The sequence below is a fragment of the Phyllobates terribilis genome, unplaced genomic scaffold, assembly GCF_046119375.1.
Source record: "Phyllobates terribilis strain yellow unplaced genomic scaffold, ASM4611937v1 Scaffold_7__3_contigs__length_470593459, whole genome shotgun sequence".
NCBI lineage: Eukaryota > Metazoa > Chordata > Amphibia > Anura > Dendrobatidae > Phyllobates > Phyllobates terribilis.
The window spans coordinates 318,106,445-318,124,139 of NW_027362767.1; the positions used below are offsets into that span (position 1 = coordinate 318,106,445).

At 46.6% G+C, this 17,695-nt stretch overlaps 1 long non-coding RNA gene across 1 annotated transcript; it reads left to right on the forward strand.

Annotated features, from left to right (window-relative positions):
- The first annotated feature begins 327 nt into the window (after nt 1–327).
- LOC141154742 (uncharacterized) lies at nt 328–17,660 on the forward strand. Its single transcript, XR_012247467.1, has 3 exons — nt 328–385; nt 14,296–14,537; nt 15,297–17,660. It is a non-coding gene; the product is annotated as an uncharacterized lncRNA (long non-coding RNA).
- The last annotated feature ends 35 nt before the right edge of the window (nt 17,661–17,695 follow it).

The window sequence follows — 17,695 nt, forward strand, 5'->3', positions numbered from 1 at the left end:
GTCACTCAAAAACACCCGCCCACAACGAGGGGAGGGCGAGCCCGGCCAACTATCAATGACAGAGACGCCAGCCAATTACGGCGCAGCCTTGCGCAAACATTCCCGCAGAATGGGCGGGGCACCTGTCTAGTTCGGATCGCTCCGCCCACTTTTTACTCACGCTTTGGGATGTAAACAGCGACCTGATTGGCGGCTCTGGGGGAGGAGCGCGGGAGTCTGCTAATAGGCATACAGTAGTAAAGGGCGTGGTCACGGCGGCACTCGCCGGGCAGTGATTGGCTGAAAGCGGGAGCAGTTAAGGTTTGGCAGCCTGTGATTGGTGGGTTTGGGTGTCTCCCTGTCCGTTCCTTCTGGTGAGAGGGGAGGGGTTTATCGCCTGGTTGTGGTAAGAAGTAAACAACAGTCTGGAGAGCGACGGCTGCGGGAGGGAGAAGCTCACACGGGCCGGGGGGGTCACACACTCGGCTGTGGCTCAGGAAAGTGTGCAAGCTGCCACTACCCGGTGCAGCAGGAGGGGAGCAGCTCTGGCAGTGCGGGACGGGTGTGTGTACGGGGCTGTACAAGTAGCATGTGCGGCTTAGGACGGCGCATGTCACTGAGCGGCTCATAGACATCATTCCAGACCTACACCCCGGGCAGGGGTCCAGTGCGACCACCCCGGGCAGGGGTCCAGTGCGACCACCCCGGGCAGGGGTCCAGTGCGACCACCTGGGCAGAGGTCAGCGTGACCACCCCGGGCAGGGGTCCAGTGCGACCATCCGGGCAGAGAGCAGTGCGACCACCCCGGGCAGGGGACCAGTGCGACCACCTGGGCAGAGGTCAGCGCGACCACCCCGGGCAGGGGTCCAGTGCGACCATCCGGGCAGAGAGCAGTGCGACCACCCCGGGCAGGGGACCAGCGCGACCACCCCAGGCAGGGGTCCAGTGCGACCACCCCGGGCAGGGGTCCAGTGCGACCACCCCGGGCAGGGGTCCAGTGCGACCACCCCGGGCAGGGGTCCAGTGCGATCACCCCGGGCAGGGGCCAGCGCGATCACCCCGGGCAGGGGGCCAGCGTGACCACCCCGGGCAGGGGGCCAGCGTGACCACCCCGGGCAGGGGGCCAGCGCGACCACCCCGGGCAGGGGGCCAGTGCGACCACCCCGGGCAGGGGGCCAGTGCGACCACCGTGGGCAGGGGTCCAGTGCGACCACCCCGGGCAGGGGGCCAGTGCGACCACCCCGGGCAGGGGGCCAGTGCGACCACTCCTCGGCTGGAGCCTCTGATGCCAGAACTTGCCATGTTCCGCAGATGCGTGACATCAGCCTTATGTCAAAATGGTGAAATAAGTTTTTTTCAATCCATCAAAGCAAATTAAAAGCAAAAATAATTTGTTATGACTTCATTAAAATAGTAGCACAGGCATAAAAAATAGAATCATATCATAGAATCATAGAATGGTAGAGTTGGAAGGGACCTCCTGGGTCATCTGGTCCAACCCCCTGCTCAAAGCAGGATTCACTAGATCATCTCAGACAGATGTCTGTCCAGCCTCTGTTTGAAGACGTCCTTTGAAGGGGAACTCGCCACCTCTCGTGGCAGCCTGTTCCACTCATTAATCACCCTAACTGTCAAAAAGTTTTTTCTAATATCTAATCTGTGTCTCCTCCCATTTAACTTCATCCCATTGCTTCTAGTCTTTCCTTGTGCAAATGAGAATAAAGATGATCCTTCTACAATGTGACAGCCCTTGACATATTTGTAGACAGCTATTAAGTCTCCTCTGTCTTCTTTTTTGCAAGCTAAACATTCCCAAATCCTGCAACCGTTCCTCATAGGACATGGTTTGCAGACCAGTCACCATTCTGGTCGCTCTTCTCTGAACTTGCTCCAGTTTGTCTATGTCTTTTTTAAAATGTGGTGCCCAAAACTGTACACAGTATTCCAGATGAGGTCTGACCAAAGAGGAGTAAAGACCGATAATGACTTCACGTGATCTAGACTGTATGCTTCTGTTAATACATCCCAGAATTGTATTTGCCTTTTTTGCTGCTGCATCACACTGTTGACTCATGTTCAGTCTATGATCTATTAGTATACCTAAGTCTTTTTCACATGTACTGTTGCTTAGCTCTATTCCTCCCATTCTGTATATGCTTTTTTCATTTTTATTGCCCAGATGTAGTACTTTGCATTTTTCCCTGTTAAAAACCATTCTGTTGGTTGCTGCCCACTGCTCCAGTTTATTTAGGTCTTTTTGAATCCTCTCTCTCTCTTCTCTAGTATTAGCTATCCCTCCTAGCTTTGTGTCATCAGCAAATTTAATCAGTTTACCCTCAATTCCTTCATCTAAATCATTGATAAAGATGTTGAACAATACAGGTCCCAGGACGGAGCCCTGTGGTACCCCACTTGAGACATTCATCCAGCTCGATGTGAAGCCATTTACAACCGCCCTTTGAGTCCGATCACTAAGCCAGTTATGAATCCACCTAACAGTTGCCTGGTCCATTGCATACTTGGTCATTTTTTCAATAAGGATGGTGTGAGATACTTTGTCAAATGCTTTGCTGAAGTCAAGATATACTATATCTACAGCATTTCCGTGATCCACCCAGTCAGTGATTCTGTCATAGAAGGAAATTAAGTTAGTCTGACATGACTTGTTAGTTACAAACCATGCTGACTCTGGTTAATCACTTCATTCTTATCCATGTACTTACATACATGTTGTTTAATAATTTGTTCAAAGATCTTTCCTGGTATAGAAGTCAGACTCACCGGCCTATAGTTCCCTGGGTCCACCTTCTTCCCCTTTTTGAAGATAGGAACAACATTTGCTCTTCTCCAGTCTTCTGGGACTTCTCCTGTTCTCCAAGAATTTTCAAAGATTATGGAGAGTGGTTCTAAAATTTCTTCTACGATCTCCTTCAGTACTCTGGGGTGTAATTCATCTGGACCTGGAGACTTGAACTCATTTATGTTAGCTAAATATTCCCTCACAATCTTTCTGTTTACAGATAACTTGGATTCCTCTATTCCTTTAAAAGGACAGTGAAGATCAGTTGATGTTACATTTTCTTTCTGAGAGAAAACAGATGCAAAATAGGAATTAAAAAGTTCGGCCTTCTCAACATCCTCTCTTACCATTTCTCCATTTTCATCCTGTAAAAATCCTATAGCATCTTTGACTTTTCTTTTACTTTTGACATACCCCCAAAATCCTTTTTTATTGCTTTTGACATCTCTTGCAAGCCTTAATTCATTGTCAGCTTTAGCTAACCTGATACGTGCCCTACAGGATCTGCAGACTGCATTATAATCTTCTTTAGATATGCCTCCCTCTTTCCATTTAATAAACATATCTTTCTTTCTTTTTAGCATGTGTTTAAGTTCTGTGTTCATCCATCCTGGTTTCCTTAAATGCTTCCCATTCTTCCTACTTTTCGGGATTGTTAACGATTGTGCTTTGAGAATCTCATTTTTAAAAATTTCCCATCCTTCCTGGACATTTTTGTCCTTAAGGACATCCAGCCATTGGATCCCTCCTATTCTCTTTCTGAGTCTCTTAAAATCTGCCTTTCTAAAATCTAACCTTGAAGTTTGAGTCTTCACATGTCTTCCTCCTCTAGTTATCCAAAATTCTATAATAGCATGATCGCTGCCTCCTAGGGTCCCAGCCACCTTTACCTCCTCAACCATTTCCTCCCTGTTTATAAGGATTAGATCCAAAGTAGCAGATCCCCTTGTTTTCTCCCCTACCTTTTGGAAGATAAAGTTGTCAGCAAGAGAGGATAAGAATTTGCTTGACCAGTTAGTTTTACTTGAGAGAGATTCCCAACAAATGTCTGGATAGTTGAAATCTCCCATGACCACTACGTCATATTTTTTGGAGAACTTGGTCATTTGATACATAAAGAGTTCATCCATATCTTCAGCTTGCCCAGGTGGCCTGTAGTAAATGCCTACAATGGTGTCCTTTCCGTTGTTCTCTCCTTGTATTCTTACCCAAACAGTTTCCACAGAACTCCCAGTCTCTGAAGCTTCAATCTCTGTGCAGATATACGCTTTTCTAACATACAATGCAACACCTCCTCCTCGTTTATCAAGTCTGTTTCTTGCAAATAAGTTGTATCCTTTTAACCTTTTATTCCAATCATGTGTATCGTCCCACCAAGTTTCAGTGATTCCAATAACATCATATTCCTTTTCCTGCATTAGTAGTTCCAATTCTCCTTGTTTGTTGCCCATGCTTTGTGCATTTGTATAAAAACATTTTAGTTTGTGATTGGTTTCTCTTCCTCCCATATTTTTATTATTTAGATTTTTTTGTCTTTGTTCTTCTTTTCCACTTCCAGTAGCAGAGATCTCAATAGTATTTGTCAGCTGTATGGCTTTTTCTGGCCTTTTGCTTCCCTTCCCACATTGTTCTAGTTTAAAGCTCTTCTGATGAGTGTAGCAAGGCGACTTCCAAATACATGTTTTCCAGTCTTCGTAAGGTGCACCCCATCTCTAGCAAGTAGTCCATCGTATAGGTAATTCATTCCGTGATCCAGAAATCCAAATCCTTGTTGACGGCACCATTGACGTAGCCAGTTGTTCACCTGTAGAATCTTATTCCACCTCATTGTTCCATGGCCATCCACTGGGAGGATGGATGAGAAGACCACCTGCGCTCCCAATTCTTTCACTTTCTTGCCTAAGTCTTCAAAGTCACTGCAGATGGTTTCCAGGTCCTTTCTTGCGGTGTCATTTGTCCCCACATGTATTAGCAGGAATGGGTAGTGATCTGTAGGTCTGAAGGTCAATAGACGTATTGATTTGAATAGAAGGCGGATGTGCACTACCCTGCGGCGGCCACTACATGTAGATGGAGCAGCTCAGCAAGTGGATAGCAGCTAATTGGCGGGGGTGCCGGGTGTCGGACCCTGGCCGATCAGACATTGATGACCGATACTAAGAGACTATCAATGTAACAGTAGTGGAAAACCTCTTAAAATTAATCCATGAAATAAAACATCAGTTTTGTAATTTACACCTTTAGGGAATCTGGTTTGTACATTGCTTGTAAAACAAAGATTAAGATTGTGATTGAGATAAGAGATAAATGTTGGTACGGACCATCCATACCCGGACCCAACTATCAGGATCATATTACACACAGCTCAAGCACGGTGGCTCAGTGGTTAGCACTGTATGGTGGCTCAGTGGTTAGCACTGCAGCCTTGCAGCGCTGGGGTCCTGGGTTCAAATCCCACCAAGGACAACATCTGCAAGGAGTTTGTATGTTCTCCCCGTTTTTGCGTGGGTTTCCTCCCACACTCTAAAGACATACTGATAGGGAATCTAGATTGTGAGCCCCGATGGGGACAGCGACGATAATATATGTAAAGCGCTGCGGAATATGTTAGCGCTATATAAAAAATAAAGATTATTATTATTAACTCTCAATGTTTGAACCCATCAGGAGCAGCCACACTTTTTTGGACAGTTCACAATGGCAATTTAAGCTCAATTATATTTCATGGCATTGAATATTGGCATAGCTTTTTCTTAAAGGGGTTGTCCACTACTTTAGACTAACCCCCCCCCACTGTATCCCTACGGGGCCCCTGTGGGTTTTTGTAAATACCTTGTGTTGCATTTACTGCCTGTGAGTGGCGCTATCACTGGCCGCTCACAGGCATCACGTGACCCCCGGCTCTGACATCCGCTGATGTCACGACAAGTGCTGGCAGCAGCCGGGGGTCACTATCTTCCTGGTTCCACTGTGGATGCCAGGCTGTAGGCGGGGTTACCCCCCACGTCGCACTGGCATCCACCGCGTGCACTGCCTCTCCACATTCATTTTGAAAGCGAGCGGTGGATGCTGGGTGTAATGCGGGGGGATAACCCCTCCCACAACCCAGCAACCACCGTGGGGACCCCAGCGCTGAGTCACGCCTCACTTGTCGTGACGTCAGCGCGGGGTCACATGATGCCTGTGAGCGGCCACCGATAGCACCGCTCACAGGCATTATCAGCAACAGAGGGTATTTACAAAAAGGCTTAGGGGCCCCGGGGGGATACATTGGGGGGGTAGTCTAAAGTAGTGCACAACCCCTTTAATACCATACAGAATTTTAACCCTTTAATAACCTGTAACATACATTTTTGTCACAGATCGCTGAGTACGGAGTATGGAGCAGGCTCAGGAGCTGAGTCCACTTCATACACAGCAGATGGCGGCTGTGTTACATAGTCGGCATCTGCTTGTAACAGTAGTGGCCAGAGTTAGCTCTGATCTCTAGTGTTAACCGTTTAGATGCCACTATCAATCACGGACAGCAGCATGTAAATGTTGCAGTCGCGGGGAGCCAATGGGTTAAAATTGCAGTTGGGGATCTGCTGAAGGACCCAATGGTTGCCATCTTATTCCTGCTGTGAAACTCAGCTGAAGGAGAAACGCAATTACATTATATACTGCAATACATTGATATTATAGTATAAGCAGTTAAGTGATTGCAGGTTTAAAAAAAATGTTTAAAAATAAAATAAAACTGTATAAAAGTTTAAGTTGCCCTGTTTTCTCCATTCAAAAAAGTATATATACATAAAAAAATACACAGCAGGTGAAATAAGTATTGAACACGTCACCTATTTTCAAAGTAAATATATTTCTAAAGGTGTTATTGACTTGTAATTCTCACCAGATGTCGGTAACAACCCATCCAATCCACACAGGGAAAGGAATCAAACCATAGATGTCCATAAATTAAGTTATGTGTAATAATGAGAAATGACACTGAAAAACTATTGAACACATGAAGCAAGAGGCTATGTGCCCACGTTGCGGACCTGAAGCATATTTTTTACGCTTCTCCCTGGCGGGAAAATCGCATGCGGATATTACATGCGGTTTTCCCGCCAGGTAGAAGCGTTTGTGAGGCGTCTTTGCATGCATTTCCGCATGCGGGTTATCAAGCACTTCTCCAAGCATCACTTGGAAAAGTGCTTGACAACTTGTTCAGAATGGTAAAAAATAAAAAAATAAACTTTATACTCACCTTCTGATGCATTCTCTGCCCCGTCCGGAGGCTTGAGCGGCTCACGCTGTTGTGTGCAGGACCTGCGGTGACGTCATTGAGTCATGTGGTGGGTCACATGACTCAATGACGTGGCAGGTCCTTCAGACAACAGCGCGACGGAGGGAAAACATCAGAAGATAAGTATAAACTTTATTTTATTCTTTTTTTTACAGGTTCTTTGGTACCCAGGTCTGGATGAGAGTCTCCTCTCATCCAGACTTGGGTACCATCCGCACATTGATTCCGCTGCGCTTCCGCAAAATTAATGAACATGCTGCGGATTTTTGACCGCAGCATATACGCTGCGGAAAAATCCGCAGCATGGGCATTGACATTGCGGAATGCCATTGGGGACCATGGGGTGCGGATATACATGCGTTTTTCAAGCGTTTACGCTGCGGAAATTCCGCAGCATGTACGCTTGAAAAATGCTACGTGGGCACACAGCCAGAGAGGGGCAAGAAGCCATGGAAAGTTATAACACCAGCTGAAATCTATTAGTAATTAGATAGTAATCCTGCCCCTTAGTGAAAAGTAATATCAGCTGGTTCAACTGATGGCCTATAAAAAGGTGTCTCATTACAAAGGTGCCACACAAGAAACATCTCATGATGGGTAAAACCAGTGAGCTGTCTTAAGTTTGCGCAACAACATTTAGACAAGCCTGTGAAATACTGGGAGAATATAGTCTGGTCAGATGAGACCAAAGTTTAACTCTTTGGCTGCCATAATACCATGTTTGGAGGCCAAAAAGCACCGCATATCACCCCCAAAACACCATACCAACAGTGAAGTTTGGAGGTGGGAACATCATGGTGTGGGACTGTTTTTCAGCATATGCAAACTTCATGTAATTGAAGGAAGGATGAATGGACAAATGTACTGATACATTCTTGATAAAAGTCTGCTACCATCTACCAGGATGATGAAGATGAAACGAGGGTGGACATTTCAGCAAGACAATGATCCCAAACTTACAGCCAAAGAAACTCGCAACTGGGTTCAGAGAGAAAATAAAGCTGCTAGAATGGCCAAGCCAATCACCTGACCTGAATCCAATAGAAAATTTATAGAAGGAACTAAAGCTCAGAGTTCATAGAAGGAGCCCACGGGACCTTCAGGATGTGAAGAGTGTTTGTGTGACAGAATGGGCCAAAATCACACCTGAGCAATGCCTGTGACTTGTTTCTCCATACAGGAGGCGTCTTGAAGCTGTCATCACCAACAAAGGGTTTAGAACAAAGTATTAAATCCATTTCAGTAAGTGTGTTCAATACTTTTTCCCCATGTCATTTCTTTTTATTAAACATAATTTATGGACATCTATACTTTGATTTCTCTGCCTGTGTGGATTGGATGGGCTGTTACCGACATCTTTTGAGAATTTCATGCCAATAGCAGTTTTAGAAATATATTTACTTAGAAAATTGGTGAAGTGTTCAACACTTATTTCTCCCACTGTGTATATATATATATATATATATATATATATAATATATATATATATATATATATATATAATATATATTGTAAGGCAGCGCTACCTATTATCCTGGGGGATACTCGCTTCGCTGCGTCAATCAATGCACACCAGCAACTACTTTGCCGTGTTTCACAGTCCACAGTTTATTACACTTCATAAACCGTAGTTCACATACATAATGTCCACGAGCCCAAGTGGCAGACCGGCCCACTTGGCTCTAATTACAGCCTTCCGCAAGGTAATACTAACACAATGTCCAGGTAAGTGTCCATAACACAAGAGTATTACCTTCGCCGGGTTCAGCTGTAACAGTCCTTTTCGTACGCCCCCACTGAGGCTCTACGGCTTCCCACATGGGGTCTCCAGCCGTCACTCCCTCTAAGGTTTACTGGCGTATTACATATATCATACCCAGGCTTCACCCTCCAGGACGCTTGTGTGGCACTCCGAGGCTTACTGGCATCCCTCACACTCTCACAGAGGAATCCAGGCTTCACCTCCACCGGAGTCCACCAGGCCTCTTGTGTGGCACTCCGAGGCTTACTGGCATCCCCCACACTCTCACACAGGGATCCAGGCTTCACCTCCACCGGAGTCCACCAGGCCTCACACGAGCAGTGTTCCCCCACACACACACAGGGAACAGCCTTGTGCCTCTCACACGGTGCCCACACAGGAGCTCCCAACACACCAGAACACACCCACACAGGAACACACAGGGTTTATATATACTGCAGCACACACACACATCCACAGATAGGACCTTAACTGTGTGCACAAGGACCTGTGTGATGTCACGGTCATGTGACCAGTCAGTTAAAGGGGAAGGTACATGGTCCTAACACAATGAACCATTAAAGGGATGTCTGCTACATCACATATTCCCCCCCCCCTCTGTTCAAACTTGTGGGGTTGAACACATAATATACACAAACAGTCTATATCCCACAGTTCACACTGAGACCATGCACTTGATCCTTGCGTTGTCCAGCCCCTGGAACATTAGTCATTGACATTAGCCCACTCCTTAGGGACCTACCATCTGTCAATGTCATTGACTCCGTCAAGTCACATTTCCAGGTCGTAAACTTGTCAGACTTCCCCCGCTCCCAGCGGTCAGTCGTAACCTTGTCAGGTCTCCCCCGCTCCCAGCGGTCAGTCGAAACCCTGTCAGGTCTCCCCCGCTCCCAGCGGTCAGTCGAAACCCTGTCAGGTCTCCCCCGCTCCCAGCGGTCAGTACAGCAGTGCGACTCTACATTGTTCCGTCCTCTATTGGGTCGATTGTATGGGCCACTCAACCCTGAGTCACTGGAGGTCTCACTACCTCCAAACCCACTCCCAGGACATCTTGCAAGGTCCCTAACCTCAGCTGTTCTGATATTTAGGGAGCCCTTTCTCTGTCTGGTCTCACACTTTCTAGACGGCTGCCATCTTCTGCTGCTCAGATGATGCTGTCTATCCACTCGCAGTCTAGCGAGATTCAACTTTTCCACCTCTCGCAGGTAGGTCACTCGGTACTCCACCAGCATGCTCATATCTGCAAGACTTTCTTCCGTTCCTACAGCGTAGAACGACACCATGCCGTCTTCATCCGGCATCCAGTCCCGACGATCACGTGGACTGCTTACTTTTACCACACCAGACTTCTTCACCATCATCTGCATGGCTCGGCCATTTCTCCCAATGAGCTCTCTCACCAGAACACGAGGCACCCGGATGACCTCTTCTCGCAGACTGTGAGCCTTTCTCATCAGCTCCAGTTGTCTAGCGGCTTGCTCCGTCTTCAACTGGAGAAACCGCTTCGTGCGAATACATCGCCAATGTATGTCACTCAGGATCGCCACCCTCTTCACTGTGACTTCAGTCGTGGACAGGACCACCAGCTGTCTAGCCTCTGAGGTCAAGTACACCTTACAGGCTCCCACGGCCTTCTTAAACTCCTCATGCACGAACTCACGGGTGCATTCTTCCCTCAAGTCCTCGGGTACATCTACGAGGCACTTGTACCGAGACATTTCGGTCTCACCAGTGGTTTCCAGACGATCAACCAGCTCAGGTTTCAGGGACAACTGACTTCCAGCTTCTTCACCCTGGATGTTTCCCTGAGCAGACTCACAGCTACAACTTCACAACTTTTCGTCTTGACCACCTCCACTTCACCTTTATCTTCCAACACCATACTCTTAGCTCTCCTCAGGTCCACCTTCTCATGGTCTAAGGGAGTAAGTGCAACTTGTTTGCCTTTTCCCTCCTCCAAGGAGTCCTCGTTCACCACGTGACACTTTGCTAGGCGACCTTTGAGCTCTAAAACTTCTCCTTCCAGCTCAGTTACTCGCCTCTCAGCAGTCCATCTCTGAAGCACTTCCTGCTTCAACTGCTCTTCCAGCAGCAGAGCTCTCTCAGACCTCCCCGTCTCCAATGAGCCCACTCGGCTCTCAATAGCCAGTCTCTCACGCTTCTCTTGCGTCCACTGGGTTTGTAGCAACTCCTTGAGCTGCTTGATCTCGGCTCCGACATCCACCGAATGCTCCGAGCCCACATCATTCGAGGTATCTGCTTCATACCTCCCATCACCAGCGGTCAACTTCTGGCCCTGGTCTGTGGCTTTTCCGATGGACTCCTCCATCTTCTCTCGCTCAGCTTCCATCTTGCTGACTGTTTCCTTAAGGTACGTCTCCGCCTTCTGGAGAGTATCACAGGACATCTGTAGCTCCTTCACCTGAGCTTCCAGATCTAGGGTCTTTCCCCGGAGATCATCATTCTCCTCACGGATATCTTGCAGAGTGGTCTCAACCACTTGGCGCACTTGCTCTGCATCCGCTTTATCCTCCTCTAGTTTTTCCTTCACCTTGAGGAGATCCTCATAATCTCTCTTACTCTGTTACAGTTCCTCATTGAACTTTCCATACCTCTTTTCTGCCTCATGGTCATGAGCAGACACTTCAACTTTTATTGCCTCTTTCAGGGTGGATAGCGCCTGGTCTCGCTGGTACAGAGAGTCCTCCAGCCGCTCCTTCTCCTGCATTAGAGGCTTTACTTGGTCCTGGAACTGCTGCAGCTCCCTCATGAGTTCATCACACTCCTTTTTAGATTTACACAGCTCCTGGTTGAACTGTTCGCGCAGTCGTTCTAGTTCCTGATCACGTCCAGAAACTCCATCCTGCCGCGTCTCCTTCTCAAGTTTCAACTGCAAAACCTCTTCCTTGATTTTGCGGCGGTCCTCCTTAATTGCGTGGAACATCTCCTTCCACTGGACAACTTCCTCGTTGCTTCCCTTTAGATCTCGCTGTAGGTTCTTCACAACCTGGTATACCCTCTGCCGTTCAGACTCCAGGCTCCGCTGGTCTGAGGACACGTTCTCCAGGTCCGTCACCTCCTCTTCTGCCTCTGAAGGAGGATCCACACTTGAAACAATGGCACACACCATTACATTTTCTTTACTTTCACTTTCAGCAAATAGTACAGGAGCAACCTGTTTGTGGCCCCTGCGCCGTCTACGACGAGAGGTGGACTCTCTCCCCTCGTCTAGCCCCTCCTGACTGACCTCTCCTTCTACTTCCGTAGTGTCACCATAAGCTATGGGGTCTGTGTCACTCCCCATGATGTTGTGGACTACCAGGTCACCTCCCACTTTGACTTCACCCCCTTCCACTGGAGCTACCCCATTATCAACGGTCACCTTGTCATTTTTAGGAGGTACCCACCCAAAATCATCAACAATTTCCAGTTTTCTACACTCCACGCTCTTGTGAAAATCTGCCCCCTTTTTAGACTCCGCCCCCTTTTTAACAACCACACCTGTAAGGGAATTTTTACAAAAAACATCAGCGACAGTCTTAGGACTCAGTTCACAAGATCTCTTACCATCTCCCCGGGCACTCTGGGACAAAACGGGCGCCCCCAGAGAGTCCATAGAATGGTCCACAGCCGCCATTCTATACGGTGCCCACAGCTCCTGCGGTTCCTGCACCATGTCCAGTAAGAGTTTCTCAAATACCTGCTCCGGTCCCAACCGGCCCTTCAAACTCTCAATAGCTCCAGACACCTCTGTTGCTTTGCTCACAGCCATCACGGTACACTGTTCACACTTGAACTTCACCGCTCTCCCCGAAAAAATTTTCGTGGCCCCGCCGAGCCACCGCAAAACAGGATTTGAGTGCGCCGTCAATCTTCGCAACCCTGCCGAGTTGCAGCAAGATGCTTTGAACTTCGTGAGCCCCGCTGAGCCACAGCAAACCAGGTTTGAGTTCGACGACAACCTTCGCAACTCCGCCGAGTTGCAGCCAGATGCTTTGACCTTCGTGAGCCCCGCCGAGCCACAGCAAACCAGGTTTGAGTGCGACGACGACCTTCACAACCCCGCCGAATTGCAGCCAGATGCTCCACCACACTCGTCGACCTGTACAGTTGCTCCCAGCAACCAGATTGCAGCTGCCCGCACTCTCAAACCACATGTAAGGCAGCGCTACTTATTATCCAGGGGGATACTCGCTTCGCTGCGTCAATCAATGCACACCAGCAACTACTTTGCCGTGTTTCACAGTCCACAGTTTATTGCACTTCATCAACCGTAGTTCACATACATAATGTCCACGAGCCCAAGTGGCAGACCGGCCCACTTGGCTCTAATTACAGCCTTCCGCAAGGTAATACTAACACAATGTCCAGGTAAGTGTCCATAACACAAGAGTATTACCTTCGCCGGGTTCAGCTGTAACAGTCCTTTTCGTACGCCCCCACTGAGGCTCTACGGCTTCCCACATGGGGTCTCCAGCCGTCACTCCCTCTAAGGTTTACTGGCGTATTACATATATCATACCCAGGCTTCACCCTCCAGGACGCTTGTGTGGCACTCCGAGGCTTACTGGCATCCCTCACACTCTCACAGAGGAATCCAGGCTTCACCTCCACCGGAGTCCACCAGGCCTCTTGTGTGGCACTCCGAGGCTTACTGGCATCCCTCACACTTTCACACGGATCCAGGCTTCACCTCCACCGGAGTCCACCAGGCCTCTCCAGGCCTCACACGAGCGGTGTTCCCCCACACACACAGGGAACAGCCTCGTGCCTCTCACACGGTGCCCACACAGGAGCTCCCAACACACAGGAACTCCTACACACCGGAACACACCCACACAGGAACACACAGGATTTATATATACTGCAGCACACACACACATCCACAGATAGGACCTTAACTGTGGGCACAAGGACCTGTGTGATGTCACGGTCATGTGACCAGTCAGTTAAAGGGGAAGGAACATGGTCCTTCAAACACACTGAACCATTAAAGGGATGTCTGCTACATCACAATATATATATATATATATACATATATATATATATATATATATATATATATATATATAGGAGCATAGCAGGAAAGGTAGCTGAACCCACGCCTGGGAAGGCTCTGCACCTGTCAGGCTCTGAGCGGCGCGGCCGTTTCCTCCGGCAACCATTGTTACGGACTTGTGTTAACCCGCCTGCGAACCGGAGGTCTTTCTGTTTACCTGTAAGTTTTGCTGAATAAAAGCTACTAATTTTGGACTTGCTTGGGTCACTGCCTCAGTTAAGACACGGTGTGAACACCGCCGCCTTACAATATACACGTGGTCAAAGTTGTTGCTATCCCTCGTTTAATGAAAGAGAAACCCATAATGGTCACAGAAATAACTTGACTCTGACAAAAGTAATAATAAATAAAAAATCTATGAAAATGAACAAATAAAAGACAGTCATTGCTTTTCAACCCTTCTTCCACAGAATTTTTAAAAAAAATTAAACTCATGAAATAGGCCTGGACAGAAATGATGACCATCCCTGCAATTCCTTCCCACTCATCAATCGAGGACCTGCGGCAAGGGAGCCGCCTCTTTCAGACTCACAGGACCTGCGGTGACGCGCATCTGGTCCCAAGTCACGTGGTCTGCGACCAGGAACCCGGAAGCGGTGGGCACAGGCAGCGGTCCGCAGCACACAGCAAGTCCACCGGCCCGCACTACGAGGTGAGACTCACCTTGTCTCCTCTCCCCATCCTTTGGCAGTCACCGGGGTTGTGCAGGGGTGCACAACTCCAGCGGGTGAGTGGCCTCATGGCCGTCTCTAATTCACATTGGTTCATCTGGTCCTTCACACAGCATGCTTCTCGCCTCTTTTTTCTGGACAGAAATGATGGTACTCTTAGCTTAATATTTTGTTGAACAACTTTTTGAGGCAATCACTGCAATCAAACGATTCCTGTAACTGTCAATGAGACTTCTGCACCTCTCGACAGGTATTTTGGCCCACTCCTCATGAGCAAACTGCTCCAGTTGTCTGGTGTTTGAAGGTTGTCTTTTCCAGTCGGCATGTTTCAGCTCTTTCCAAAGATGCTCAATAGGATTTAGGTCAGGGCTCATAGAAGGCCACTTCCGAATAGTCCAATGTTTTCCTCTTAGCCATTCTTGGGTGTTTTTAGCTGTGTGTTTTTGGGCATTATTCTGTTGTAAGACCCATGACCTGCGACTGAGACCAAGCTTTCTCACAATGGGCTGCACATTTCTTTCTAGAATCCCTTGATAGTCTTGAGATTTCATTGTACCCTGCACAGATTCAAGACACCCTGTGCCAGATGCAGCAAAGCAGCCCTAGAACATAACAGAGACTCCTCCATGTTTCACAGTAGGGACAGTGTTCTTTTCTTGATGTGCTTCATTTTTGCGTCTGTGAACATAGAGCTGATGTGCCTTGCTAAAAACTTCCATTTTTGTCTCATCTCTCCATAGGACATTCTCCTAGAAGCTTTGTGGCTTGTCAACATGTAGTTTGGCAAATTCCAGTCTGGCTTTTTTATGATTTTTTTCAACAATGGTGTTCTCCTTGGTCGTCTCCCATGAAGTCCACTTTGGATCAAACAACGACAGATGGTGCGATCTGACACTGATGTTCCTTGAGCTTGAAGTTCACCTTTAATCTCTTTAGAAGTTATCCTGGGCTCTTTTGTTACCATTCGTATTATCCATCTCTTTGATTTGTCATAAATTTTCCTCCTGTGGCCACATCCAGGGAGGTTGGCTACAGTCCCATGGATCTTAAATTTCTGAATAATATGTGCAACTGTAGTCACAGGAACATCAAGCTGCTTGGAGATGGTCTTATTACATTTACCTTTAACATGCTTGTCTATAATTTTCTTTCTAACCTCCTGAGACAACTCTTTCTTTTGCTTCCTCTGGTCCACGTTGAGTGTGGTACACACCATGTCACCAAACAGCACAGTGAGTATCTGCAGCCCTATATACAGGCCCGCTGACTGATTACAAGATTGCAGACACCTGTGATGCTAATTAGTGGACACAACTTGATTTAACATGTGCGTTTTGTCACATTATTTTCAGGGGTACCTTCATTTCTGTCCAGGCCTATTTCATGAGTTTAATTTTTTTTTTAATTCTGTGGAAGCAGGGATGGAAAGCAATGACTGACTTTCATTTGTTCATTTTCATAGATTTTTAATTTATTATTACTTTTGTCATATTCAAGTTATTTCTGTGACCATTGTGGGTTTTTCTTTCATTAAACGAAGGGTACCAACAATTTTGATCATGTGTATATCTTTTTTTTGTTTGTTTTCCTACAAGCAGACAGAAACACTAAGGCTATGTTCACACATTGCGTTTTTTTTGCGTTTTTTTAATGAAAATTTTCAGCTGTGTTTTACAGTAGCAGCAAAGTCTATGAGATTCCAGAAATGTCATGCACAAATCTTTTTTTGTTCAGGATTTTGTGCTTTGCATGGTTGTTTGCAGAATAGAGCATGTCAAATCTTTCATCGTTTTTTGTGCCAAAACCTGATGAAACAAAATGAGATTTTTTTTTTCACTGAACTTTATGTACATGCATAAAGAGACAAAAGGACTGAAAAAAAACGCAGTAAAATAAGAAAATCCTGAACATACCTCCTGGCAAAAGATCAGGTTTTGCTGCAGAAAAAAAACGCTGAAAATTCGCAATATATGAACATAGCCTTAAAGTGAGCCAGTTTATGGGGGGCAGTATTTCAATTCCCAAACTTGGCTTGGTATGATAAGCCACCCTGGTGTATTGCATTATCTTGTACTTATTTATGTGGAGTTCCATGAATTCTGCAATCTGACCCTTTTATATATGACAAGTCATCACTTCAGTGTGCACATGTACAGTGTATTTTGTTATTACGGTATTGCTTTGATGTAGATGCTTATGAAACAGTTGTGCTTGTATTGTAGATGCTTGTAGATGCTTATGAAACAGTTGTGCTTGTATTGCTTCAGCAGCTAGTGATCTTGTACATGTTAGAGAAAAGCACCACATCATCTAAGAAACTAAGGACCTCTGAGCCCCCTACATAGGTTGGAAAAAGACACTGGTCCATCAAGTTCAACCTTTCTCAATCATTTCTGCATTTATAGATTATTTATAACCCTCAATACCATTGTAAGAAAAACATCCAGCCTTTTTTAAATGCTGACGTAGCCATCACTACCTTTTGTGGTCGGGCATTTCACAGTCCCACTGCTCTAAAGGTAAAGAACCCTTTCCTATTTAGCCACTAGAATTGCCTTTCCTCCACACGCAAAGAATGTCTTCTGGTTCTTTGTAGGGTTTTGGAAAGCATAAATCATGTGCCAGTCCTTTCTATTGACCACACATGTTTATACATGTGGAACATCTTTTTTATAGAAAACAAAAGGAAACTGGAAAAACAAAGAGCGCAATGCGGTCTTATCTGAGAAGAACAAGGGAGACAAACAGGAGTAATGCTCGCCTGATGGGTTTGGGAAGTCACAGCCCCTTTAGACTCTTATAAAAGGCTGCTGCAGATCCACAGTATGAGGAACATGTGAAGCTGGAGAAGAATGGGCTAAATCTGCGCTGCCGGTGGTACATCATTCATCTCTAGTGGTTAGTTTCTCCAATATGTTTGGGACAACGTCCCTGCCGAGTTCCTTCAAAGACTGTATGCCAAAGAAAGTGAACGTAGAAGAATTATTGCTTTGTCGCTATATTGATGGCAAAGGGCGGTCAAACCAAATATTGATTAGATTTCGTTTTCTCTTTTCTTGACTCACTTTGCATTTGTTAATTGATAAAATTAAACTATTAACACTTCTATTTTTGAAAGCATTCTTACTTTGCAGCATTT